General features: G+C 48.2%; 1 long non-coding RNA gene across 1 annotated transcript; it reads left to right on the top strand.

Moving 5' to 3' along the window:
- The first annotated feature begins 1,930 nt into the window (after positions 1-1,930).
- On the top strand, positions 1,931-25,576 carry LOC129467296 (uncharacterized). Its single transcript, XR_008652355.2, has 3 exons — positions 1,931-2,386; positions 24,857-24,997; positions 25,427-25,576. It is a non-coding gene; the product is annotated as an uncharacterized lncRNA (long non-coding RNA).
- The last annotated feature ends 217 nt before the right edge of the window (positions 25,577-25,793 follow it).

Here is a 25,793-nt window from a genome sequence, read left to right as displayed (position 1 = left end):
CTTCTGAGAGCACCTGTGCCTTCCAGTCTTAGAATGTATCTACCCTCGGGCTCAAGTGATTGGATGTGTAGATAAAACCAGACAGGTCAGATTCCCTCAGACTGGACTGTGGTCTGAGGGTGCCCCAGGCACTGGAGCTAACGTGGGAGGCTGGGGATGGAAACCAGTCATTGGAGTCAGCCACAATGAATGGCATGCGGGCTGATGCAGGAGCCACACAAGCCCGTATGCACAGAAAAGAATGACATCCACAGCCGAGACAGCAGCCATGAGGGCACATGGGAAGGACAGGGCGCCACCTGGCCCTTCAGAGTCCACTTCCAGCCCAGTCAGAGCAGAACTGCCTCCCTCAGCCTTCACACGATTTCCCCAACTTCTGAGAATTATCGCCCTTTACTTAATTGAGGTCAATTTGGTTCCTGGAAACCAAACATTCCTCAATAATAACCAGAAACATTTTTTCTGGAAGAATAGGATTTGATTTATAATGATCTGCTCATAATTGGCTTTCCAGGACCAGAGATACATGCCAATTGCAAAGTAAGAGCCTGCTTGTAATCCCGGCGTGAATCCTCCGTGTGTCCCACCAAGCAGGTTTATTCTAGAACTCATGCCAGGCAGAACCGCTTTAATTCCATGGTGCAGTCACTGGTTCTGCCCCCGCTGGTCTTAGGATGAGATGGCGCACAGTCCCGAGGTCCAGATTTTCGGATGAGATCTAGAGAAAGCATCTGTTTCTGTGGCTTCTCTCTATTCTTCAGGCCTGCATGGCCCCTGGAGAAGAGACAAAGATCCTCAATCCATTCCGTCCAGCTGTCAGGCTCTCAGCGCGTGCTCATGGTGGTCTGGCCTTGCCGATTGGTTCCCCAGGCTGTGTTTGATACTCTCTTTCCCATCACCAGCTCTCGCTGTCTGGACCCACGCATTGATTCTGCAATCATGGAAGCGTTCTGGATCTTCACTGTCCAATACGGCGGCCATGAGCAACATGTAGTTCTTAAACACTTGAAATGTGGCCGGGGTGACTAAGAAACTGAATTAATTGTATTTCTTTTTTTTTTTTTTTTTTTTTGAGATGGAGTTTTGCTCTTGTTGCCCAGGCTGGAGTGCAATGGCATGATCTCGGCTCACCGCAACCTCTGCCTCCTGAGCTCAAGCAATTCTCTGCTTCAGCCTCCTGAGTAGCTGGGATTATAGGCGTGTGCCAGCATGCCCAGCTAATTTTTGTATTTTTAGTAGAGATCGGGTTTCATCATGTTGGCCAGGCTGGTCTTGAACTCCCGACCTCAGGTAATCCACCCGCCTCGGCCTCCCAAAGTGCTGGGATTACAGGCGTGAGCCACCGTGCCCAGCCTGTTAATTGTATTTCATTTTACTTTGTGCAAACCTAAATAGCCATGCCTAGCTGGTGGCTCTCATATTGGACACTATAGCTCTAGGTCAAAGCCTTAAACATGGACATTAGATATACAAGTGGCAACCAACGTACCCAACGGCACGTGCGTTTTTAACACAACCTGAACTCATTAGGACTGTGGTCCCCTTTCAACGTGGGCCTTTAATAACTGTGTTCTCAGGGCAGGAATCTGGTCCAGGACAGGATATTTCTTGAAAGTCTGCTCACACAGTGCCTCAGAAGCAAGTGGGAGTGTCCCCCTAAGCCATGAACTGTGCATCCTCAGCTTTAACCTCCTTTTGGAAGAAATCACCCCTGTAACCATCTGGTGAGGTGTCATTCATTGCCAGAGTCTGAGGGCCACCCAGTGACATAATTTTAACTTTAAAACAACTTTTTCATGCTGCTGGACAAAGGCTATTCTTCCTATTCATAAAAGCAAGCCCCTGATTGTACTAAATCGGCTCTCATCTATCCTTAGTTTTTGCAAAGCGTACACTGACCTGTATGAAGAATCCAGAAAGATGCTGAGCTGTGCATTTGAAGCAAAGGGAGGTATGTGTGACACTGTCACACCTCTGTGAAGTCACCTGTGGACAACTCCCAGTGACATCACTGAGCATGGCTCACAGAGAGTGGACTTGTGGCCCACTGACTTGTAGGTGGAGACGGCCCCTCACGGCTTAATTGCACACAGCACACGGGCACTTGTACGTAGGCAATGATAACAAACACGCTCTGATCTGCACTCTGGCCAAGGGCAGCGGCACATGCGTGCACTGTGGTTCCACGGTGGCAGGCAGAGCAGCGTGTTGGGTGGTGGAGGACCTGGTGCCCAGCCCCAGCTCTGCACATAGGGGTTGTGTGACTTTAGCCGAGTTGTCTCCCTATCTGAACCCTACTTTTCCCATCTATAAAATGGGAAGTCAGGACAACTGATCAGATGAGCTGTAAGGGTCCTTACGACGCTGACTTTCTCCAGATGTAAAGGTGAGGCACTGGGAAGAGAAGGGATCTGCCCAGGGAGGGGCGTGGCCATGCTGTGCAGGAGCTCTTGCCTCCAGATTGCAAGTGCAGCTGTACTTTTGGCACTTTGCAAACGCCAGCTTCATGACCATCTTCATGAAGGAGCAAACTGGTAACAGACGAGCTAGGTGCCAGCAATCTTGGCCAGGGAGAGTCTTTCTCCTCTGAAAAGAGCTTAGGTTTTGAGGCAGATAAACGGGTTCAAATCCCAGCTTCTCCATTGGACAGTTGTGTGACCTTGGACAAAGCAAACTTCTCTGTGCCTCAGTTTCTTCATGTGTAAAATGAGGGTAATTGTACCTGTTCTATTGGGTTGCTACTTCTTTGCTTCTTTTATTTCTCCTTTTAACTAATATAAAATAATAACAACAATAATAATAGGGCGGGGCTGGGCGCAGTGGCTCACGCCTGTAATCCCAGCACTTTGGGAGGCCGAGGTGGGTGGATTGCTTGAGCCCAGGAATTCAAGACCAGCCTCGCCAACATGATGAAAACCTGTCTCTACCAAAAATACAAAAATTAGCCAGTCTCATGACCTGGTCTCAAAATAAGTAAGTAAATAAATAAGTAAATAAATAAATATTTAAAAAAATAGACTGGGTGTGGTGGCTCACGCCTATAATCCCAGCACTTTGGGAGGCCAAGGCAGGAGGATTGCTTGAGCCCAGGAGTTCGAGACCAGACTGGGCTGCATAGTGAGTCCCTGTCTCTACAAAACTTTTTTTAAAAAATAGCTAGGCATGGTGGCATGCACCTGTAGTCCTGCCTACTCGGAAGACTGAGGTGGGAGCAGTTTGAAGTTTGAAGCTGCAATGAGCAATGATTGTGCCACTGCAGTCCAGCCTGGGTGACAGAACGAGACCTTGTCTCTTAAAAAAATTATTCATCAGAGTTGATATCCAGGTGTTAGGGCCATGCCAGTTGTTTAAATATTGAAATAATTCTGCAGCCCACCGCATCCCTTGAGACCCTCTCTGCTTCCTTCCCTCCCTCCCTCCCTTCCTCCCTCCCTCCCTATAATTCAGTAACTAAAGGGCTGCTTCCTGCTTCTCAGGGGGCCTGTGGGACTCAGCATTGGCCAGTGTCTGTGTGGTACCAGTTATTAATTTTTCTTTAATTAATATACTTTTTATTTTTGGAGCATTTTTAGGTTTCAGAAAAATTGAGCAGAACATTCAGAGTATGTACTCTCCTACCCCAGTTTCCTCACTGTTAACACCTTGATTAGTATGGTACATTTGTTACAATTGATGAGCCAATATTGAAATACCAATACATTATTATTAACTAAAGTCCATAGTTTACATTAGAGTTCACTTTCTGCATCATACAATTGTTAACTATTTTTGTTTTACTTTTTTTGGGGGGTGGGTGGTGGAGACAGGGTCTTACTCTGTCGCTCAGACTGGAGTGCATTGGTGCCATCTCAGCTCACTGCAGCCTCAACCTCCCGGACTCAAGTGATCCTCCCACCTCAGCCTACTGAGTAGCTGGGACCAGAGGTTCACACCACCAGGCCCAGCTACTTTATTTATTTTTTGAGTTTTAGTAGAGACCGAGTTTTGCCATGTTGCCCAGGCTGGTCTTAAACTTCTGGGCTCAAGCTATCCTTCCACCTTAACTGTCTTTAATATTTCCCTGTTGTTGATGATGGCTCACACTGCCTGAGTGGCTGTGTGCCGACATCCACTGTGGCAGGTGCCTTCCCACTCTCTCATTGCATCCCCATGTTTTATTTTATTGTATTTTGACATGATCATTAAACAGCATCATATGTTTTATTTTAATAGTAAGAGAATATGAACATTTTGTTCGGTTGACAAATCTGCTGCCCTGGAATGGACAGTCTTAGATTAACGTAAGAATCACCTAGGGAGCTTTTTAAAATGTGCCAATGCTCAGGCTCACCCAGACGAAGAAAACAGAAACGCTTCCGGGGGCTGGAGCCCAGACACTACTCCTATAGCCCTCGAGGTCATGTGAACCTGCTGCCTGGGATGAAGCCTGTGAGACCCAGGCCTGGGCTCCAGCGGCATCCTGGGGTCTTGGTAGAAACACAGAATCTCAGGCCATACACCAGAACTTCTGAGCTAGAACCTGAGTTTTGTTTTTTGTTTGTTTGTTTTTTGAGACTGGGTCTTGCTCTCTCACCCAGGCTGGAGTGCAGTGGCATGATAGCTCACTGCAACCACCACCTCTCAGGCTCAAGCGTTTCTCCTACCTCAGCCTCCTGAGTAGCTGGGACTATAGGCATGAGCCACCACACCTGGCTGATTTTTGTATTTTTTGTAGTGATTTTGCTATGGTGCCCAGGCTGGTCTTGAACTCCTGACCTCAAGTGATCTGCCTGCGTTGGCCTCCCAAAATGCTGGGATTACAGGTGTGAGCCACCGCACCCGGCAGAACCTGATTTTTGATAAAGGCCTCCATGATATGTGTGCACAAGGGTGCTGGGGAAGCATCGACCTGAAGCAGCATCCTCGGCTTGGAGATTATAGGCTCCCATGGGAACGTGATATGTGACACCCTGTGAACTCTTCCCAGGATTTCCAGGCCTTCCCATGCCTTGGAGCATGACAGGCAAAGGGCCCTCACTCTAGACCTGTATGTTTTGACCAGGATTGGTAATTGACCAGGATTTACGTGAAAAAAAATATGCATGTGCTGTAATATCATCCTCGTATCCCACTATACGTATAGGTACACAGAAGATTTTACTTTGATTTTATTTGACTCCTTGTAAGTTCACCACCATGCTTGGATGGGGAAGGGTACTATTCTGAGGTGGTAGTGGGTTTAAGCATGTGCATACTCTATCATTAATTTTATCATAAATAAAACAGTAATAAAGCCCTGGAAGAACCTGTACCCCAAAGCCATCTGCCTACGCATTCTGTGTTTACTTATTTGGCATTTACCTAGTGCGTTCCAATTTACAGAATGCTGGCATGTGTTTATCTTCTTTAACCCTTGTAACAGCTTTGTGAAGCAAGAGCTGTTTCAGGCTGGATGCCGTGGTACACGCCTGCAGTCCCAGCACTTTGGGAGGCTGAGGCAAGAGGATTGCTTGAGTCCAGGAGTTTAAGACCAGCCTGGCCATATAATGAGACTCGGTCTCAACAAAAAGTAAAAAATTAGCCGGGCGTGGTGGCATGTGCCTGTAGTCTCAGCTATTCAGGAGGCTGAGATGAGAGGATTGCTTGAGCCCAGGAGGTTGAGGCTGCAATGAGCTATGATCACACCGCTGCACTCCAGCCTGGGCAATAGCAAGACCCTGTCAAACAAACAAACAAAAAAGAACTGTTTCAAAGACAAAGACAAGGAGACGAAAGCTCAAGGAGGCTTTATATGTCTATTGAAATAGCAAGGCAGGAATCCAGGCCTTCTAATGCTAGGCGATGGCAAATATACTTCTCTAGATCCAAAACCGAAGGGCAAGCACATGGGCGATGCTCAGTGAATGGCTGCAGATTGAACAAACTGAGGGGAGTGAAAAGTCGCTCTCTGGTTCCTCGCCTCCTAAGTTCTGGAAAGTTCTTTCAATGGCATTAACAGAAATGACCAGCCACCAAGACATTTTCTGCCTCCAATGACACCCAACAGTGACTCCTTTCAAGTATGTTAGCCAACTTGCAGACTGGACTCCAGTGTGCTGGGCATTGTGAAGGGGTTCACTGCACCCCTTCCTACCCCATTCCTCCAGGCCAAGGGCCAGAGGGGGCCCCACAGGCTGACGGTCACCAGGTTCAAGACTCTGGTGCTGCAGGAGGCTGCTCAAGGGCCCCAAGGCATCTTTTGCCCTCAGCACCAACGCTGGCCCCCAAGATGGCCTCGGCACATGCTGCAGTCGTAGGAGAGAGAACCCACAGCATGGGTCTCCTAGAGACATCTGGGCGGGCGTAGCTCTCAGGGCCAGGAGGACCCGTGTGAGAGGCAGGGTAAGAGCAGGTAAGGTCTTTGGTGCCCTCGCTAATCTAGACACATCTGTACCCACAGGCTGCTGAGGTCATATGAAGCAAGGATCCCGTTTGTATTCTAGGACCATCATTTTCAATTATTTTTCATGACAAGTGTGTACTATTTCTTTTTTTTTTTTTTTTTTTTTTTGAGACGGAGTCTCGCTCTGTCGCCCAGACTGGAGTGCAGTGGCGCAATCTCGGCTCACTGCAAGCTCTGCCTCCCGGGTTCACGCCATTCTCCTGCCTCAGCCTCTCCGAGTAGCTGGGACTACAGGCGCCCGCCACCACGCCCGGCTAATTTTTTGTATTTTTAGTAGAGACGGGGTTTCACCGTGGTCTCGATCTCCTGACCTCGTGATCCGCCCGCCTCGGCCTCCCAAAGTGCTGGGATTACAAGCGTGAGCCACCGCGCCCGGCCGTGTGTACTATTTCAAACACATGAGCTGACTTGGTTTCATGGGCTATGTGGGGCCAGCAGTTGCCTTTCATCACAGTGTTGCTGGGGTAAAATACATCTCACATTTCAAATGACTGACTTGCAAGCAACATCTTAGAATACAGCCCACCTTTCTTAGTTCTAGAAGTGGGGTGCTGCGGGGTGCCCCAGGGGAGGGGAGGGAAAAGCAGCAGAGGGGCTGCCACCACTGCAGTAACTCTGCCTGTCTCCTGGAAGCAGCGGGATGGGCACCACTTCCATCCAGCGGATGTCAGCGCCATGGCCTGTAGCTGGTGGAGGAGCCCGCCCAGTTCACTTCTGTTGCTGGCCGAGCCCCACTTCACTGAGAGTGTCTGTGCCGTTAACCAGAGTTCAAATCCAGGCTTGTCTGACTTCAACAGTCATATTGGAGGAAAGAGCAAAGCATCCAGAGCCGCTTCAGTGTCTCCAGGTCAAGGGAAGGAGCTTTGCTGCTGGTGGTGAGGCTGTTGAGTAAGACAAGGAGGGCCATCAGCAAGGGGTCTCTCAGGGGCAACTGTGCCCCATTCTGGAACCACGCAAACTCTCCTAGGAGAGTCGCCTATTAATCCATGCACCCAACAACAGAAACTATTAGCTCAGCCTGGCTCACGGTTAAAATGGAAGCCCTTCACTCACTTACCAGCGTCCTCTGGAAATGCCATTGTAGGATTAATAAGCCTTCCTGCAACACAACCAGGTACCAGGTGTCAGCTGGCTGAGTGACAAGAGCATCAAGTTCAAGCCAGAACATGGTTGGAATCCTAGTTCTCCTGTGTGACCCCGAATATGCCACTTCACTTTCAGAGCCTCCATTTTCCTCATCTGTAAAATGGGGATAACAACAGTCACTCATAGGGTTGTCTTAAGAATGTATTTCGAGGAGACAGCACAGGCAAAAAAAAAAAAAGCCACAAGCCCTGTGCCCGGCACACAGCAGATGCTTGGTTGAGTCCAAGTGTGAGGGAAGTGAGAGTTTTCCGAGCAAGAGGGTTGAGGAGCAGAAGCGTTCTGACCTGAGAAATGGGTTTGCAGGCTTTGCTCAGCTCACATGAAGATAGGCCAGTACCAGGGTGAAACTTATGAGTCAGCCCCGATAATTCCCCATAACGCCTGTAAGCCGTACAACATGTATTTAACACAGGCGCTGCAATCGATTGAGGTCTCCCTGTCAATCACGTCCTGGGGCGGGTCGGGGAAACCAGCAGGGCGGCCCCCGTGGGGCCAAGCCAGGCCTGAGACAGTCGGCTTGCGGTCTTGTTCAGACTTAGCTACTAACTGCTTTGGGGCCTTTGGCAAATTACTTAACTTCTCACTGTCTCACTCCCCTGATCTGTAAAATGGGGATAATAATATTTACCTACCTCGCGGGGCTTGTCGCAAGAATTAATTAAAGTTTATGAAGTGCTTTGAGATTCCCAGATAAAAGGCCCTGCAAAAGTACAAAGGATTATTATCATAAGCCAGTAAGCTATAAAACATAATTTCACAGGAAAAGGCAAATTTTTAATTTCTATACAAGCAGAAACAGAGGCAGATATAGTCATAGAAAGTTTTTTAAGTCTAGAAGGTAATTTACGTTATTTTTTAAAATTATAACATATTTTCTCCTTGCCAATAATCAATGCAGCTTGATAATTACAGATTTCAGTGGTAGGCCAGCAAAGGATCATAATGTGTCTCTTTGTGCCAGGCCTGGGTTAGGGACTCTCCTTGAGTTAGCGCTTGGAGTCCCACAGCAGCCCTGGGAGGCGAGTATCAGCACCCCAGTGTCATGCGAGGGGAGAGGAAGGCCAGCCCTGGAACCTTGGAGGAGCTCTAGAGCTTTCCAGCTCTGAGGAAGTCTTGGTGACCTTCTAATTTCCCTTGGCAGGGCATCTTTAAGCAGATTTGAGTTTGTAACCACAAGGGGTAACCTAGAGAGAGTCTGGATCAGGCTGCTTGAAGGGAAAAATGAGCTGCTGCTATCTGCAGTCTAGTTCATGTTCGAACACCTGTCTCCCCAAGAAAGCCCCCCTTCCCACATCTCTAGGCTTCTTTCTTCATAAAGACGAAAGGAAAGATCATCTCCATCTGCCTGTGAACTATGTAGGGAGACTCAATTACCTTCTTTAAAAAATATTAATAGACGATAAATAGATAGATAGAGCTTTAAAGATGAGAAGCCCTTTATATGGGAAGTTTTGTATGGCTGGTCCCTTTCATCTCCCCTGGAAGCCTTTCCACAGGTTTAATTAGATGCCAGGGATGGGTAGAGCAAGCCCATACCTTTAGGATGGTTCTAAGTGGGACAGAGAGGCAGCGTGAATGACCACAGGCTTGGGGTTGAAGGCCTGGGTTGATTCACTCTGGGATTTGGGGTGGACACTAGAACTGAGCTCCTAGGCAATGCATGCAAAGCACCTGATACTGGGGGAGAAATGATTTTTATTTTTATATATTTTTTGAGAATGAGTCTTTCTTTGTCTCCCAGGCTGGAGTGCAGTAGCGCCATTGTGGCTCACTGCAACCTCTTCCTTCCAGGCTCAAGCCATCCTCCTACCTCAGCCTCTCGAGTAGCTGGGACCCCAGGTGCACACCACCATGCCCTGCTAATTTTTTTGTATTTTTAGTAGAAACAGGGTTTCCACATGTTGGCCAGGCTAGTCTCAAACTCCTGAGCTCAAGCGATCCTCCTGCCTTGGTCTCCCAAAGTGCTGGGATTACAGGCATGAGCCACCATTTCTGGCCGAAAAAATGATTTGTATTATTCTTTTGTATATTAGATGGACAGAGAAATGGAAGAATACAGGGTGGACAGAATAGTCTATAATTTCCCAGCTTGTCTGACAAATTTAAAAAGTACATTTAGACTAGAAAATTATAACATGAAATGAATGGGCACCAGTGGGTAAGAAAAAGGCGTCTTTGTCTGGCTTGTTCCGGGATCCATGTATCTGGGGAGAGGCTCCTGCCCTATGGGGACGTGCAGAGGCAAACCTGAAAGTGGGGTCCTCAGAGAGCAGATGCCTGAATCAGGTGCAGGGGTCCCAGCCCACCTGAGTTCTTCCTCTGAGCTACAGAAGCTAAAGAGCCAGTAGCCCCAGTCACTTTTCTCCATGTGGAAGACATTGGTTCAGATCTCAGTTTTGCCACTCGCTGTCTGTGACTGCAGAATTTTTAAAATTTATCTTCTTATCTGGAAAACAACCCTCCCCCTAGGGTGTCCTGAGGACTCATGGGTCAGTGCTTAGCCAGCCTCCCAGGTGTGGAAATCCCCAGCCCCGGGAGGACCTGCCTCACCCCTGCTTGGGGCCAGCACCTTGCCGTGTGCTTTTTCTGTCTTGTTTCATGAATTCTTCACTGTGATCTAGGAGATAAAATGTCAAGATCTTAATTTGACCTTCAACTTTGAAGAAATACTTTTCTACTAAATTCCCTTTTTATGAAAAAAGAGAGAAAGATAAAATCTGTAACAGGATGGAATACATTGATGCAATCTGTCCCTCCATATTCCAAGTACTCCAAGCAATCTCTGCTAGGATCTGTGCAGGAAACACGAGCTTTGCAAACACCTGGCAACAAGAGCCTTTTTTTTTTTTTTGAGACGGAGTCTGCCTCTGTCACCCAGGCTGGAGTGCAGTGGTGCGATCTCCGCTCATTGCAAGCTCCACCTCCTGAATTCACGCCATTCTCCTGCCTCAGCCTCCCTAGTAGCTGGGACTACAGGTGCCCGCCACCATGCCTGGCTAATTTTTTGTATTTTTAGTAGAGATGGGGTTTCACCGTGTTAGCCAGGATGGTCTTGATCTCCTAACCTCATGATCCGACTGCCTCGGCCTCCCAAAGTGCTGGGATTACAGGCGTGAGCCACTGCGCCCGGTCGCAACAAGAGCCTTGAGCGGCTCCGATGTCTCCCACCAGTGCCAGCATTCCTGGGCAGGTGACGAAGAGCCAGGGAGGGACAAACAGCCTGGAGACCAGGCCAGCGGGGCTGTGAGCTCCCCCCAATACGGGCACCCAGAGTTGGCACCGTGCTCCACACCCACAACCTCTGCAGGGACAGACCACCCGGAGCTGCTGACACAGATGTGCCAGAGAGAGGGAACCTGTGTTCCTCGACTCCAGGAATTTGAGGATTAAAATAACCAAATTTTAGCATTGGAAAGGGCTTTAAACATTTTTAATTTTTTATTTTTGGAGAGATGGGGGTCTCACCATGTTGCCCAGGCTGGTCTTGAACTCCTGAGCTCAGGTGATCTCCCTCCTGGGCTTCCCACAGTGCTGGGATTACAGATGTGAGCCACCGCGCCTGGCCTGGAAGGGCTTTTGAGATAGTGCCATTTTACAGAAGAGAAAAACGGTCTCGGAGAGGCCTAAGTGCTTTCTTAAGAGGGTGCCGAAGTGGAGAACTGGCTTGCTCCCTGGGCCTGGCTGCTCAAGGTCCTCTCATGCATTTCCCACTGGCTCTGCTTTTAATGGCCTCCCTGACCCTCCGTTTTTTCTTCTGCAAAACCAGTGTTGACCAGAAGCCAAAGTGATCATAAGCACAGAAATCCTGGCTGAGGAGCCTCTCAGGAGGCCACAGAGGAGGATCCCTCAACTGAGGGACAGGGACAGGCAGCTGCCTGGTGGGGCCGGAGGGCAGGGCCTCCCCTCTTTGGGGTCTGTGTTGGGAGGAAGGGGTTCCCCAGGAGAGTCCATGATCTTTCTTCCACCTCCCTTGCTGGAAGCTCTCAGTCCCTGTTCCCTGGGCTGAATTAGCTCGGGCCCAGCTCTGAGCCAAGGGAGGTCCTACTCAGAACAAGGAAACACGTCGGGAGGCCGCACCCGCCTGCTTCCCATGCGCTGGCCTTCGGCTGACTGGTCTTGTACCTTTATGCAGCTGCATCCTAAATACGCCACATCAGAAGGAACAAGGGCTGCCGTTTGGAGCTCCGTTGTGTGCAGGAAGTGCGCCTGTCCCACTGTCATGCAACCTCTCCCAGTCCTGCAATGACATCCGTAGAATGGAGTCCCTGTTCCACAGAGGGGGATCCAGAGGCTCACGGTGGTCGGGCGGCTCACCCAAGGCCACACAGCAAGGCCTTGGTGGTCTCCTGGCTCCACACTCACGGTCTCCCCACACCCACTCTTGGCAGCCCCTCTGGGGAGTGCCTGGAGGTTCTGTCACCTCTGCGTGGGGGCTGGGGGTCCAGCTGGAACTGTGTGCCGGCCACTGGACACTTGTCTGTGAAGGGGGCTGATGGACTTAAGGGCTGCTCAGGGCATTTCTAGCTCTCATTCTCAGGGCTGGCCACAGCGGGGGAGCTGCGTGAGGTCCCCAGGGAACCCTACCCCCGGCCCAGGGCAGGAGGGCTGCACAGATGTGACTCAGCCAGCAGCCTTGGAAAGACCTGTCCTCCCCATGGACCTGGAGACCAGGGTTTGTCCGAGCACAGTGGCAGGAGGCCTGGGCCGGGCCTGAGTCCTCTCAGACCCCAGGTGTGCTGTGCGCAGTGGACAGGATGAGTCTCAATGGGCCTCGGGGTTCTCACTGCCGCAAGGAGAGGGCTGTGGGTGCTTGATTTCAGAAAAGACAAAAATCTCCGCATTTGGGCATTAAAGAGACCTCCGAGATCTCCGGTGCTGCCGCTGGTTTCGTTTGGAAGAACACTTTCTTGCTTAAAAAGCAACCCCGTGTCTGAACACGCCTGTCCCTTCATGCTGATATCCTCGGTTCTGGAAGCCGAGGGTCGCAGATCTGGTGCTCAGTTAACAGACTTACAACCAGCTTGTGCCGGTCTAACAAGCCACACCAGAGGGGAAGCTGCCCGGGGCCTCCCAGGGCCCCTCCCTGAAGGAATTCTATTCAACGTTCCCATCCCAGCCTTCTGGGCTTTGGCCTCGCCACACCGATTGAGCCGCAGTTAATAATTCCACAGCATCTGTGAACCCAAGGACTCATTTAATCCTCCCGAGACCTTGTGAGGTGAGGGTTGTTAATCCTGTTTCCTCAGGCGAGGGGGATGCTGAGTGAACAGCCCTGGACGTGCTGGGCAATGGTAGGGCTGGAGGTTGGGTCTGGCTTGACCCCAAGGCCCATGCCCATGATCTTGCCCTGAGCCTGGGCACCTGTGAGAGAGCATGGCAGCCTCTGGCTCTTTCTAAGTGGGCAAGACAGGCTTTGAATGAACTGAATTATGCCAACCGTTGAAGGACTTGGTAGCAGGTTAGACTCTCATACCCTGGGAAGCCCCTCCTCCTGAAGGGAGAAGCGCAGACACAGTAGCGTAGCTGCCATGTGCAAGCCCTACTGTGTGGGGGCACCACCCACGTGATTTCATGGACTGCCCACTGTACAAATGGGATTGGCACTCTTCATACTTTGTGGTGGGGACACCGAGGCTCTGAGAGATGAAATGGCCTTCATGAGTGACAGAACCTGGATTGAAAGCCCAGGAGACACAACCTCAAAATAGGCTGTGATACAGCAAATTAGTCACTAAGAATTGGAATTTAAGGCCAGGCACGGTGGCTCATGCCTGCAGTCCCAGCACTTTGGGAGATCGAGGTGGGTGGATCATCTGAGGTCAGGAGTTCCAGACCAGCCTGGCAACCGCGTCTCTACTAAAAATACTAAAAAGGTGGAGGCTGCAGTGAGCCGCTTTCATGCCACTGCACTCCAGCCTGGGCAGCAGAGTGAAACTCCCGCTCAAAAAAAAAAAAAAAAAAAGAATTGTAGTTTTTAAATCTCCCTCTTATCACTACAGGGTGGGAAAGAGACAGGTACTGGCTGGAGAAGGGAAACCTTCTTTTCTGAATTGAAGCTATTGGTACCATGTTTTGTTCAGACCCAAAAAAAGACAAGTTGTTGGTCTAGCCTAGTAGTTCTCAACTGGGGTGATCTGGCAATGTCTGAGGATCTTTTTGGTTGTCACATGGTGGGGAGAAGGTGTGTGCTCCTGCGCCTGGTGGGTGGAGGCCAGGGCTGCAGCCACACGTCTCATAAGGTGAGGACAGGCCCCACAGCAAGGAACAATCCAGCCCACGGTGTCAACAGTGCTGAACAGTGCACCTCCATCTCCCTCAGATGTCTTTGCTGTTATTTCCTGTTCCCCTGGTGCTGCCTACACAAATTTCATTCATTAATTCACTCATTCATTCCTTTATCCATTCATCTCTTTAATACTTATCAGTAACTATGGTGTGGTACACAATGGGCTCAGGTCGCACCTTAAGGAGCTCACATTTGGAGAGTGGGGAGGAGAGAAAGAAAAGCAAGCAAAGCGTGGGTGCCCAAGCCTGGCAGCACAGGGACAGACAGGACGCGTGGTTCAGCCTGGGGACAGGGAAGGCTTCCTGGGTGAGTTGACACTGCCCCTGGGACTAGAAGGATGAAGAGATCCCACAGAAAAGAAGTCGTGTGATGTGCAAACGTTCAGAAGAGGGAGAGGGCCTCCCCTCCAAGCCTGCTCTCTTCCTGCCAGGCTGTGGCCTGGAACAGCCTCCCTCCCACACTCAGTTTTCAAGGGAAGGGCAGAGGCCACCTGTTCTTAAAGATTTCCAGAGGTCTCCAGTGGCAATGGAGCCAGAACAGTTATAGGGGAGGTGTCTCTTTCATCTCCCCAGGAGGGTCGGCCGTGTTGGGAACACCCTGTGATGCTAATTATTCAAATGGGCTTGTCCTCTGAGAAGCCGCTCTCCTCTGAACTTCAAACATTTTGACCAGTACTAATTGAGCAGCAAAGCATCCAGGAGATTAGATCTGCCCCAAACCAATTAGTTTAACTCTGGAGAAGTTTACCAAACATTTTTCTGTGATCAAAGACTCTTTTTTTTGCAGAGGGTGTGATGTTCCACCCATCTGTCTTCCTTTGCCATGGGTGGACAGATGGCAGAGGAGAAGCGTGTCCTGCCTTTGCAGGTGGCCCTGGTGTCATGGGGTTAAAAGTCTGCATTTTCAACATTCTTACAATGGCTGTGCAGGACCGTCTGTTGTTTCTGTGACTTGGTGCAGAGATGAGAAAGGTCTTGGGGCTTTGAGGGAGGTGGTGCCTGAGACTCCCCCCACCAGGCGCTGAGAGAATCCCAAGGCCCAGGTTCCACAGAAGGAAGGTTGGCAAGGCCCTTTGCGGCTGGGTCAGCTGCGTGATGGCCGTCGTTTGAGTCACTCACCATTTGCCAAGTGGCCTCACCAGTGCCAGGTGCGGGGGATGTCATAGATGAGGGAGAGGCCACCTAGGTCCTCTAGGAGCCGGCGTCCAGTGGGTGGGAGGCACAGCGGGACACACAGTCATGGTGCAGTGTGGCCACGGCCCTGTGTGCTGCTGAGGGGCCCTGAGCCTGCGCCCTGTCCCTCTTCTGAACGTTTGTACATCATACGACTTTTTTGTGGGATCTATTCGTCCTTTGAGTCCCAGTGGCGGTGTCGACCCACCCAGGAATCCTTCCCTGTCTCCAGGCTGAATTGGGTGTTCTGTCTGCTGGGGCACCCGTCCTTCGTTTGCTTTTCTTTCTTCCCTCTCCCGTTCCCAGAGGTGAACTTCTTAAGGTGGGACCTGGGCCTGTTGTCTGTGTATCCCTCCACAGAAGAGGTCCGATAAATATCAAATAGTTGGAGGAATAAAGGAATGGAATTGTGCGGGCAGCATCGGGGGAACAGGAATTAATGGCTCAGCCGCCTGAGGGAGATGAAGGTGCGTCCCTCAGCTGACGCTTTGTGGTGACTGTGTCTGCTGGCACCGCTCTAGAATATTCTCTCCCTAGAACAATGCTGACAGGCATACAATCAAATAGATGGATATTCCCTCCCCACCATGAAAGACTCATTTCATGGGAACAAATCTGCACAGCAGTGTGTGGGTGTGCACCCCACACACCAACCCCGCCAAAACCCACAGTGTGCATGCCCATGTCTCCCCGCCGACCAGTGATGGGGTGTGCTCGGCCCCCCTTCCTCATGAGAGCTGGTGACCCCGCCGCCCTTCCAGCTTTGTAATGGCAGAAACACAAGGATCAGAGAGGGGAGAGGAGAAAGCAAATATTTATTGACGTGACTACGGCACTCCTACCGCAAGAGAGGAAACACTAGCGCTGCGATGTAAAGGTCATAAACTTTGCACCTGTGGAATATTCTCCTGGAAGTTTCAATTCAGAAAATAACTAAAAATTTTTTATGAACAGAAAAATGGAGGTTGCCTTCCCCTTGAGGTAGTAGAAATGCATTTCTCTGGTTATGGAAGAGATGAATTTAGAGCCAACAGCAATAGTCACACAAATGGCTTCAGGCAGGGTCTTGGCCACCTCTTGGTTAAAGTTGCTACTTGAAGTTTTCTGTAAGAACAGTCACGATTTAGTAATTCTGGAGCCCCCGACCCTACTCAGTTCGGCCTCAGCAGATATGCTCATTTGAAAACACGCATCAGCTGCCATTTTGCTTCAAGATGACGAAATGCCCCACGAATTAGCCCTGTCATGTATCATGATCCTCTTTAGTAGCATAAAGGGATCCCACATCCATCAACTCCTGTGCAGGTTATCGGGGAACAGAGAGAACGAGATAAACATGAACGTGAAGCAGTGCTGTTGAAACCCACGCATCACCTTGCGTGGTCAATGAATGAGCGTTGACGCACTTTTCAATAATCATAATGTTTACAAGTACTTGCTAAGTACCAGGCACTGTGCTAAGTACCTGAGATACCTCACTCAGCATAGACTTAGGAGGTGTGTGTTATGGTCACCAGCTAACAAATGAGAAAATGAAATGAAGTGTTCATTGGCCAGGGCCATGACAGAGCTTGTAAGCCCAGGGCTGAGATGGGGCCCCAGTGGCCCACATACCTGAGTGGTGCAATGCGTGGCACAGAGGAGACTATAGAGGCATCTGCATTAGTATTATATTTGTATTATTATTTTGAGACAGGGTCTCACTCTGTCACTCAAGCTGAAGTGCAGTGGTGTGATCACAGCTCACTGAAACCTTGAACTCCTGGGCTCAAACAATACTCCCACCTCAGCCTCCTGAATAGCTGATGAGACTATAGGCGCATGCTATCATGCCTGGCTAGTTTTCTTTTCTTTTTTCTTCTCTTCTTTTTCCTTCCTTCCTTCCTTTCTCTTTCTCTCTTTTTCCTTCCTTCCTTTCTTCCTTCCCTCCCTCCCTCCCTCTTTCTTCCTTTCTCTTTTTTCTTTCTTTTCTTTCTCTCTCCTTCCTTCCTTCCTTTCTCTCTTTCTTTCTCTTTCTCTCTCTCTCCTTCCTTTCTTCCTTTTTTCTTTCTTTCCTTCTCTCTCTTTCTTTTTCTTTCTTTCTCTCTCCTTCCTTTCTTCCTCTTTCTTTCTCCCTTTCTTTTCTCTCTCCTTTCTTTCTTTCTCCCTTTCTTTCTCTCTTTATCTCTTTCTCTTTCTTTTCCCTCTTTCTCTCTCCTTCCTTCTCTCTCTTTCTTCCTTTCTCTCTTTCTCTTTCTTTCTCTTTCTTTCTTTTTCTCTTTCTCTCTCCTTCCTTCCTTCATTCCTTCCTTCCTTCTCTCTCTTTCTTTCTTTCTTCCTCTCTTTCTCTATTTCTCTCTTTCTTTCTTTTGTAGAGACAGGGTCTCACTGTGTTGCCCAGGCTAGTCTCCTGGCCTCTAGTAATCATCCCTGCCTGGCTAATTTATTTTCTTTTCCTTCCTTCCTTCCTTCCTTCCTTCCTTCCTTCCTTCCTTCCTTCCTTCCTTCCTTCCTTCTTTCGTTTCTTTCCTTCTTTCTTTGGTTTGTTCTTTCTTGAGACAGGGTCTCACTATGGTCCCCAGGCTGGTCTCCTGGCCTCTAGTGATCCTCCCACCTTGGCCTCTTGAAGTGCTGGGACCTTCAGCGGGAACCCCCACACCAGGCCTGCATCTGCATTGGTACTGCTGTTATTCAGCACCAGAAAAGATCTGTGCCTCTTTGGGCTAATAATTGACAACCTGACTTCTGTGCCCGGGGTGGTCAAGATTCCCCTGTGACCCCTGGAGAGTGAAGGGCCATGTGCCTCTGATGTGTCCCTCCTCAAATAGGAAGAGGGCCAAGGGCTCCTGGGCACAACACACTCATCCCATGCCGTCTTCCCCAGCTCACTGAAGACCTGTGGCCTGAGTTGTCGACTTGCCTGGCCCTTATTGATCTGATGCTTTTGTGCACAGGTGAGCTCCTCCCTTTCCTTCCAGCCCCTGCCGGGTTCCCACAATGAAATGCTTGCTCCCTCCTGCTTCCCCTCCCCCACTGCCGACTCAGGCGTCTCAGGCCTGGTTGTGCACCTGCTGGCCTGGGAGGGTTGCAGCAGGGACTTTGTCTTCCTCCTCTTGAAGGCTGCAATTCCTTGGCCAGTCCCAGAGTGGAGCTGAGTACTGGGGCTGGCTTCCTGCATCCCCAGGCTTGGATCCCAGCTCCCTACCCTCACCCGCCACTTACACACTGCCTGACTTTGGAGAGTGGCTGAGCCTTTTAAGATCTCTGCCTGGCCAGGTGTGGTGGCTCATGCCTGTAACCCCAGAAATTGCAGAGGCAGAGGTGAAAGGATCGCTTGAGCCCAGGAGTTTGAGACCAGCCTAGGCAACATAGGGAGACCCTGTCTTTACAAACTATTAAATGAAAATTAGCTGGTCACAGTGGTGCATGCCTGTAGTCCACGCTACTCAGCAGGCTGAGGTGGGAGGTTCTCTTGAGCCCGAGAGATTGAGGCTGCAATGAGCTGTGACTGTGCCACTGCACTCCAGACTGGGTGACAGAGTGAGACTTTGTCACACACACACACACACACAAAAACAAACAAACAAACAAAAAAAAACAGTCTCTAGTCTCTACCTCCCCATCTGCAGAAGGGGACCCAAACTCAGAAAAGCCCATCCCTCATAGAGCTGTGTGCTCTAAATGAACTAGGTTCTGGCACACAGCAGGTAACCAACAAATGGGAACTGTTGTTTTTATTTAGTGTTCATGGAATGGAGAAAGGAAGGAAGGATTTGATGTCTCTGTGGCTAAGAATCTGTGTCTGCACCTACATTTTAACTAAACCTCTCTGGCTTCATGGGATAGAAACTTATTCAGAGAATGGAATGAAAGTCATTACTTAAATGATGCAGGAGTGAAAAAGTGCCACAATTTTTCAAGGTCCCACCATGAAGAGGTGGAGTTTCTTCTCCTATCCTTTGTATTTGGAGTGGCCGCCTCACTTGCTTTGACCATTAAATGTGGCAGAGGTGACACTGACTTCTATGCTTAGATCTTAAGAGGGTTTGCAGCTTCTGCCATTAGGCTGAGAACTCTTCTACCACCATGAACATGAGTCTGAGCTAGCCTGTTGGAGGATGAGAGACCCATAGATGCAGGCCCCAGACAGGTGAGTGACGCCACGCCTAGAGCAGCCAAGTTCAGCTCAGCCCAGAAGGATGATGGCACTGAGCCCAGCTCACGTCACTAACACACAGAATCATAAGTGAACATGACAACTGTCGGAAGCCACTAAGTTTTGGGAGTATTTGTAACCTACCAATAGATAACTGGGGCACAGGGCAAGCTCATAGGAACAAAGCCCAGTCATGGAACTGAAGCTGGGGGCTGGGGAGCTTGCGGGGATATGGCAGCCATTCTCTTTGTCTCTCTCCGGGGATGCATGGTGGCTGTCACAGCACCACTGCCCCCTCTTTTAGGCCACTCTCAGCAATCTTGCTGCCTCAGCCCTAACTCCACATGGCCATTCAGTGCAAGAGCTCACTGTTACCAAATGACTGGCCCTTGGGTCTCCTTGACTCACACACACCCTGAACCCAGTTGGCCCAGCTCAGCTGCCGTGATGAGCTACCTGACGCCGGTGGGCACTTTGGGCAGGAGGCATTCTGGGGAGGGAAGCTCTCTAGGAAAGGGCTTGTGCCAGGGCAGGCAGTGGAACGCGGTATTCCATCACTCATATGAGGGAGGATGTAAGGATTGGAAACCCAAAGTGCCTTTCTTACTCACACACTCAACACCACACTCCTGACACCAGATGTGTGAGTTTTTTTCCCACACACCAAGCAATTCTTCAGCAGACCCCAACTGGGTGTTCTACAATGCCACTCAGTTCTGACACCGTCGCCTGGAGGTAGCATCAGATCCCACAGGCGAAGGGCTCAGTCCCACAAGCCTGTCCCCTCTTCAGATGTCAATCACAAGCCCTGGTGTATGACTTGTGTTCCTGACTGACTGGCTGTACATTGGGGGTTCCACAGTCCCCTTCCTTAGGTTTGATTAATTTGCTAGGATGGCTCACAGATCTCAGGGACACGCTTACATTTACCGGTTTATTATAAAGGGTGTCACAGGTGATACAGGTAAGCAGCCAGAGGGAAGGGATGCATGAGGCACGCCTGTGGGAAGAGATGTGGAGCTTCCATGCCCTCTGCGGGCACGCCCCCCCGCCGTCTAACACCCCCCTCCCCATGTGTTCAGCAATCCAGAGGCTCTCCGAGCCCCAGAGTTCTGGGGTTTTCATGGCAGTTTCAACATAAGCATGATTGATTATTAACCTGGTTTCCAGCTCCTCTCTTTCTCTGGTGAATGTGGGATGGAACTGAAAGCTCCAAGTCTCTCATCAGGGCTTGGGATTTCCAGTGACCATCCTCCCGGCCAGGAGTCCACCAAGAGTCACTTCATTAGAAAAAAAAAAAAGTTCCTATCATCCAGGAAATTCCAAGGGATTTAGGAGTTCTGTGTCAGGCACCAGGATCAAAGACCGAATATTAGAACCAAAGATTCTCCAAGCACCCCTATCTACAAAGGTTTCAGGAGCTCTGTCTCAAAAACTGGGGCAGAGACCAAATGTTAGAACAAAAGATTCTCCTAGCACGCTTCTTGCTCAAGAAATTACAAGGTTTTCAGGAGCTCTGTGCCAGGGACTGGGGGCAGAGATCAACATATATATTTTTTATTATACCACAGAGGACATGGTGAGATTTTCACGTGATAAGATTTTCCTATCTCTGAAGACGTAAGACAGGAATAATTTTGCTTACTAGCTCGAGTCACATTAAGCACAGGTGATAAGCATGTGTCTTATCACATGCTTTGGATAAAAGCGGATAAAATTTTGGATAACATTGGATAATTTTATCCAATTCTCTGCCTCTTAAAAAATACTCGGTGAGGTATGGGAGGAATGCCTCCGTGCTATATCGTTACTGATACACATAGCAGATCTCACAGGATTCCCCTGGGTCTGGGCCAAACACACACAGACCCACTCTTCCCTTTGGTTCATTTTTGTTTTGGGAGTGGTATTTTTTTTTTCTTTTCCTGTTTCCGCCATCCCTTCATACACCTTCCCACTTCCTCATACAGCAGCTTCCCCAAGACGTCCATACTAACAACCCCATGTATATGTCTCTTTGCTCATATAATAACATACAAAAATATACATGGTTTTCATCACATTGTTTACAAAAGTCAGATCCTACCTCATACAGTTCTTTGCATCTTAGTTTTCTCAATGAAGTCAACAATCGTAACTCAAATTCATTCTTTTAAATGGCTACATAATTAAGTCTAAGGTGAGAATTACTCTACTTTATTCGACCCTCTCTTTGATAGGTATTCACTTTGTTCCCACAGTTTTCCAGGGCTGCAATCCTTGAATATCAAGCCTTATGTACGGATGCTTTTGCGTCTATGTGTTCGTTTCCCAGGAAAAGGATTATTGCGGATCTGAAGGGTTATTGTTCTAACAGATATTGCCAGATTGACTCTCAATACTCTCAAGTAAGCTGTAACCAGTAAATGAGTACTCACTTCCCCATACCCCAAGAGCAAAAGGTGTTATTGCTGTTTTTAAATTTTGGTAGTTTTACAGTTGTAAAGAATCATCTGGGCCAGGCGTGGTGGCTCACGCCTACAATCCCAGCACTTTGGGAGGCCGAGGCGGGTGGATTACTTGAGGTCAGGAGTTTGAGACCAGCCTGGTCAACATGGTGAAACCCCGTCTTTACTAAAAGTATAAAACTTAGCTGGGTGTGGCAGCCTGCACCTGTAGTCCCAGCTACTCGGGAGGCTGAGGCACGAGAATCGCTTGAATCCGGATGGCAGAGGTTTCAGTGAGCCAAGATTGGGCCACTGTACTCCAGCCTGGGAGACAAAGCGAGATTCAGTCCCCCCCAAAAAAAAAAGAAAGAAAGAAAAATCTGACCACTATTTTAAATTGCCGAGAATCTTTAGAAATTTTTGTTAGTCATTTGGGTTTGCCCTTTGGTGAATTGCTTCTCTGGATCCTTGGCCCATTTTTTAACTGGCTGATTGTCTCTTACTAATTTGTAAGAGCTCTTTGCATACAAGACGTGAAGCCACTGTCTGGCCTCTGAGTTGCAAGTGTTTGTAACTAGCACCTTGTTTATTGTATCTTTTGCCATAAACAATTTTAAATGGCTTAATGTCAACAAATATGTCTGTCTTTAAAAAAAAACTTCTGAGTTAAAAGTTTTCCCTACCATTAAATTATTAAGTAATCTTTAAAAACAGAAAAAAGGAAAGAAATCTTTACTGTCTTGCTGTTGATGTCTTTGTCAAAATCCATCATTTTACAAATTGTAAGATTGAGAACCAAGTAATCTATCTTTTCCCATTAGTAAAAAAGACCATCTTTTTCATGTGTTAGAATCTTAAACATACTGGGATCTATTTCTGCTTTCTCTGTTTGGTTCTAGAGCTAGCTTTCTATTCCTATGCCAACAGTCTATTTCTTTGAATAGAGTGGCTTCCGGGCATGTCCTGATCTGAAAATGCAAATTCCCCCAATGATTCTATTTCAAAAGGTTTTATTTCTTAGGAATTACATAATTCCTAAGAAGCTTTATGATAATTTTATCCAATTCTCTGCCTTTTAAAAAATACTCGGCCAGGTATTGTGGTTCACACTTGTAATCCCAGCACTTTGGGAGGCTGAGGTGAGAGGATTGCTTGAGGCCAGGAGTTTGAGACCAACCTGAGCAATAAAGTGAGAGCCCCATCTCTATAAAATATATACATAAAAGAAAAATATACAATATAATATAATATGTATATTAAATATATAATATATAAATAAAAGAAAAAAGTACTCCGTCAGAATTCTATTTGAAGTTGCATTAACTTTATACATTAATTCTAGGAGGGGTACTTTAAATTAAACACATACATTCCCATCCAAGCTTTCTCCTCATTCAGTCTGCTTTACGCCACCCCGTTAGAGTTTACATAGGCCGTTATTCTTTCTTGTTACATTTTATTTCTGAACACTTTATAGCTTTGGTTGCTATTGTAAACACACCTTTTTCCATTTTAGTTGCTTATGACTAGAATAGAGAGAAGCTGTCAGTATTTGTATAATTTGTATAATTATCTAGTATCTAGCAATGTCACCAATAGTCACTGATAATTTCTAGTTACTTTTACTAATCTCTTGAGTTTTCTAAGTGCGTAGTCATATCATCAACAAAAATAGACAAATTTATTTCTTGTTTTCCAAGGTCCCAAAATGGTTTTATAGGCTTCTGATGTTATTGCATTTGCTGGAACTACGACAATATTCAGTAATAATAATGGTCATATTATCATCCTTGTACAGTTCCTGATTTAAATGAACTTGGTTCTAGAGTTTCACTCTTTAGAAAAATATCTTCTGTTGGTTCTTGGTGAATGCTTTATATTTCCAAATCATTTCCATAATCTATTATTTAGAGGTTTTTAAAGAAAAGATCCTTCATTTTGTCAAATGTCTTTTAGGCTCAATTGGAGTGTGTGTGTGTGTGCGCGCGTGCGCCCACGTGCTTGTGTGTGATTTTTCAAAAATTGTTTTCCCTTTGTTTTTGAAGAAGATACTTTTATGTTTGTAAATGTACACATTCATATAGTCTGTCACTCATTCTTTCTGATTTCAATTCATGTCTGTGGTTTTTCAAAGACAAAAACTAAGCAAAAGGCTTTTTGTGTATGATGGAATACTGTATTATTGAAAATATTATATATTGAAAGACTAGCATCATGGTAAGAGAATCATGAAGTAAGTTAAAGTGAAAAAAACCCCTCAGTATACAAAACCATGTACCTAGTCTTTTAAACAAGAAATACTCGTCTATGCATGAAAAACCCCACAAAGGAAATACTGTATATAATGTTAATAGAAATTTGGGTGATTTTTATATTATTACTCATAGTTTTCTGTATTTTCAAAAATTTTCCAATGCACTTGCCATGCTGTTATAATCAGGAGAAAAAGCACATTTACATTTTGGAATGCCAGTAACAAGAATCGTGAGTCTCATTTTAGATGCACGAAGTGTCCAGGATTCTCCCAGCACAGCCTGCTTGGAGTTCAGTGGAGGGTTGAGCCTCACAGGCTTTGCATGGCTTGAGGGCAGGACCCAGGATTCACCAACATCCCGTGGAGACCGTTATGGGGACCAGCATTATAGTATTTTATTTAATCTGAAGTTCCTGTGCTTTCCAGCACCTGCTGCTCCTCCCACCCCGGACAATGCCGCCTAAGAATGCTGCTGGAGCCTAGCCAGCACTGGCGGAGCAGAGTCTGAAATGGAGGCTAGAAACCAACCCAGCCCTGCCTCTGTTCTGTTCCTGCTGTGTGACCCTGGGCAAGTCACTTGGCCTCTCTGAGCCTCAAACCCCTTGGTCACAAAATGGGGGGAATCATGCCTGGCCTTCTTCACACATTTGGTTTTGTGGATCAAAATCTAAAAGCAGCCATATAGGTGGGGCTGCTTGAGAAACCACCGAATGTAGTGCAAACCCAGGGGAATTGAAACCACCGAATGTAGTGCAAACCCAGGGGAATTTTCTCACCATGCAGAGAGAGCTCTCTGCCGTCCTCCGAACAACTCGATTGCAAAACAATTCTTATTTAATTGGGTTTGTCTGCGTAGGTCAAATAATAATAATAATTACTGAGAGTGGTAATCATATCAATGACAGCTCACCATGCTTCTATTACATAACTCAAGCTTCTCCCTAATGCCCCAATTCAAAAGCCTCTCCCATTTGCCTGCTCGTGACTCAGGATCACCATCAATCCTGTGCTTGCAGAAAGGCCCTCAGCTCCTTCTCCCATGAGGCGAACAAACAGCCGCGATGTTATCCTTGACCTGGTGTTTTCACACCCAACCACAGAGTAAATATGAACAAATTGCTCAACCTTGAAATGCATCGTCAGTGATCCACATACAGGTATGCCATCAGATTAGGGGCTTTGAAAGGTCAAGGGGAGAATGATGCTATGGGATTACCTGTTCTTTTAGCTGAAATGCATTGAAAGCACCCACCTCCACCTGCGGCAGCCCTGGAGGTCTCTGTCTGCCACGACCCCCGAGGCCTGGCTTCCCTCTCTGTACCTGTTCCTGGAGCCAGTTCTTTCCTCCAGCTCCCCAGGGAGAGTTAGCAGGGGCCCAGGCCCCTCGTCTGATTCTGGTTTCCTGGCTGGCCTCACACCCAGGGCCCCTTGCCCACTTTGGTAAGCAGATCACTGATCAGGCACGGAGCTGTGGGGGCACACACAGTCCATACCCTGGCTGTGCAGCTGCACCAGACACAGGGCATCCTCAGCAGCTGCCTCCAATTCCATCTGCTGAGGCTTCTCACCTCCAATTCCACCCACAGAGGCTTCTCATCTTTGGTTCCCCCTGCCGAGGCTTCTCACCTCCAGTTCCACCTGCCGAGGCCTCTCACCTCCATTTCTTCCACTGAGGCCTCTCACCTCCAATTCCACCCACTGAGGCTTCTCATCTTTGGTTCCACCTGCCGAGGCTTCTCACCTCCATTTCCACCCACCGAGGCTTCTCACCTCCAGTTCCACCCACCGAGGCTTCTCACCTCCAGTTCCACCTGCTGAGGCCTCTCACCCCCACTTCCATTCATGGGGGCTTCTCATCTCCACTTCCACCTGCCAAGACTTCTCACCTGCTAGAACCAGCAATGATTCTCAGAGGCCTCTAAAGCTGCCTTCACATTTCAGGAGAAAAATGAC

Source organism: Symphalangus syndactylus, chromosome 18, assembly GCF_028878055.3.
Source record: "Symphalangus syndactylus isolate Jambi chromosome 18, NHGRI_mSymSyn1-v2.1_pri, whole genome shotgun sequence".
Classification (NCBI taxonomy): domain Eukaryota; kingdom Metazoa; phylum Chordata; class Mammalia; order Primates; family Hylobatidae; genus Symphalangus; species Symphalangus syndactylus.
Note: the sequence above shows the minus strand (reverse complement) of the source record. Positions and strands in the feature narration are given on the sequence as shown.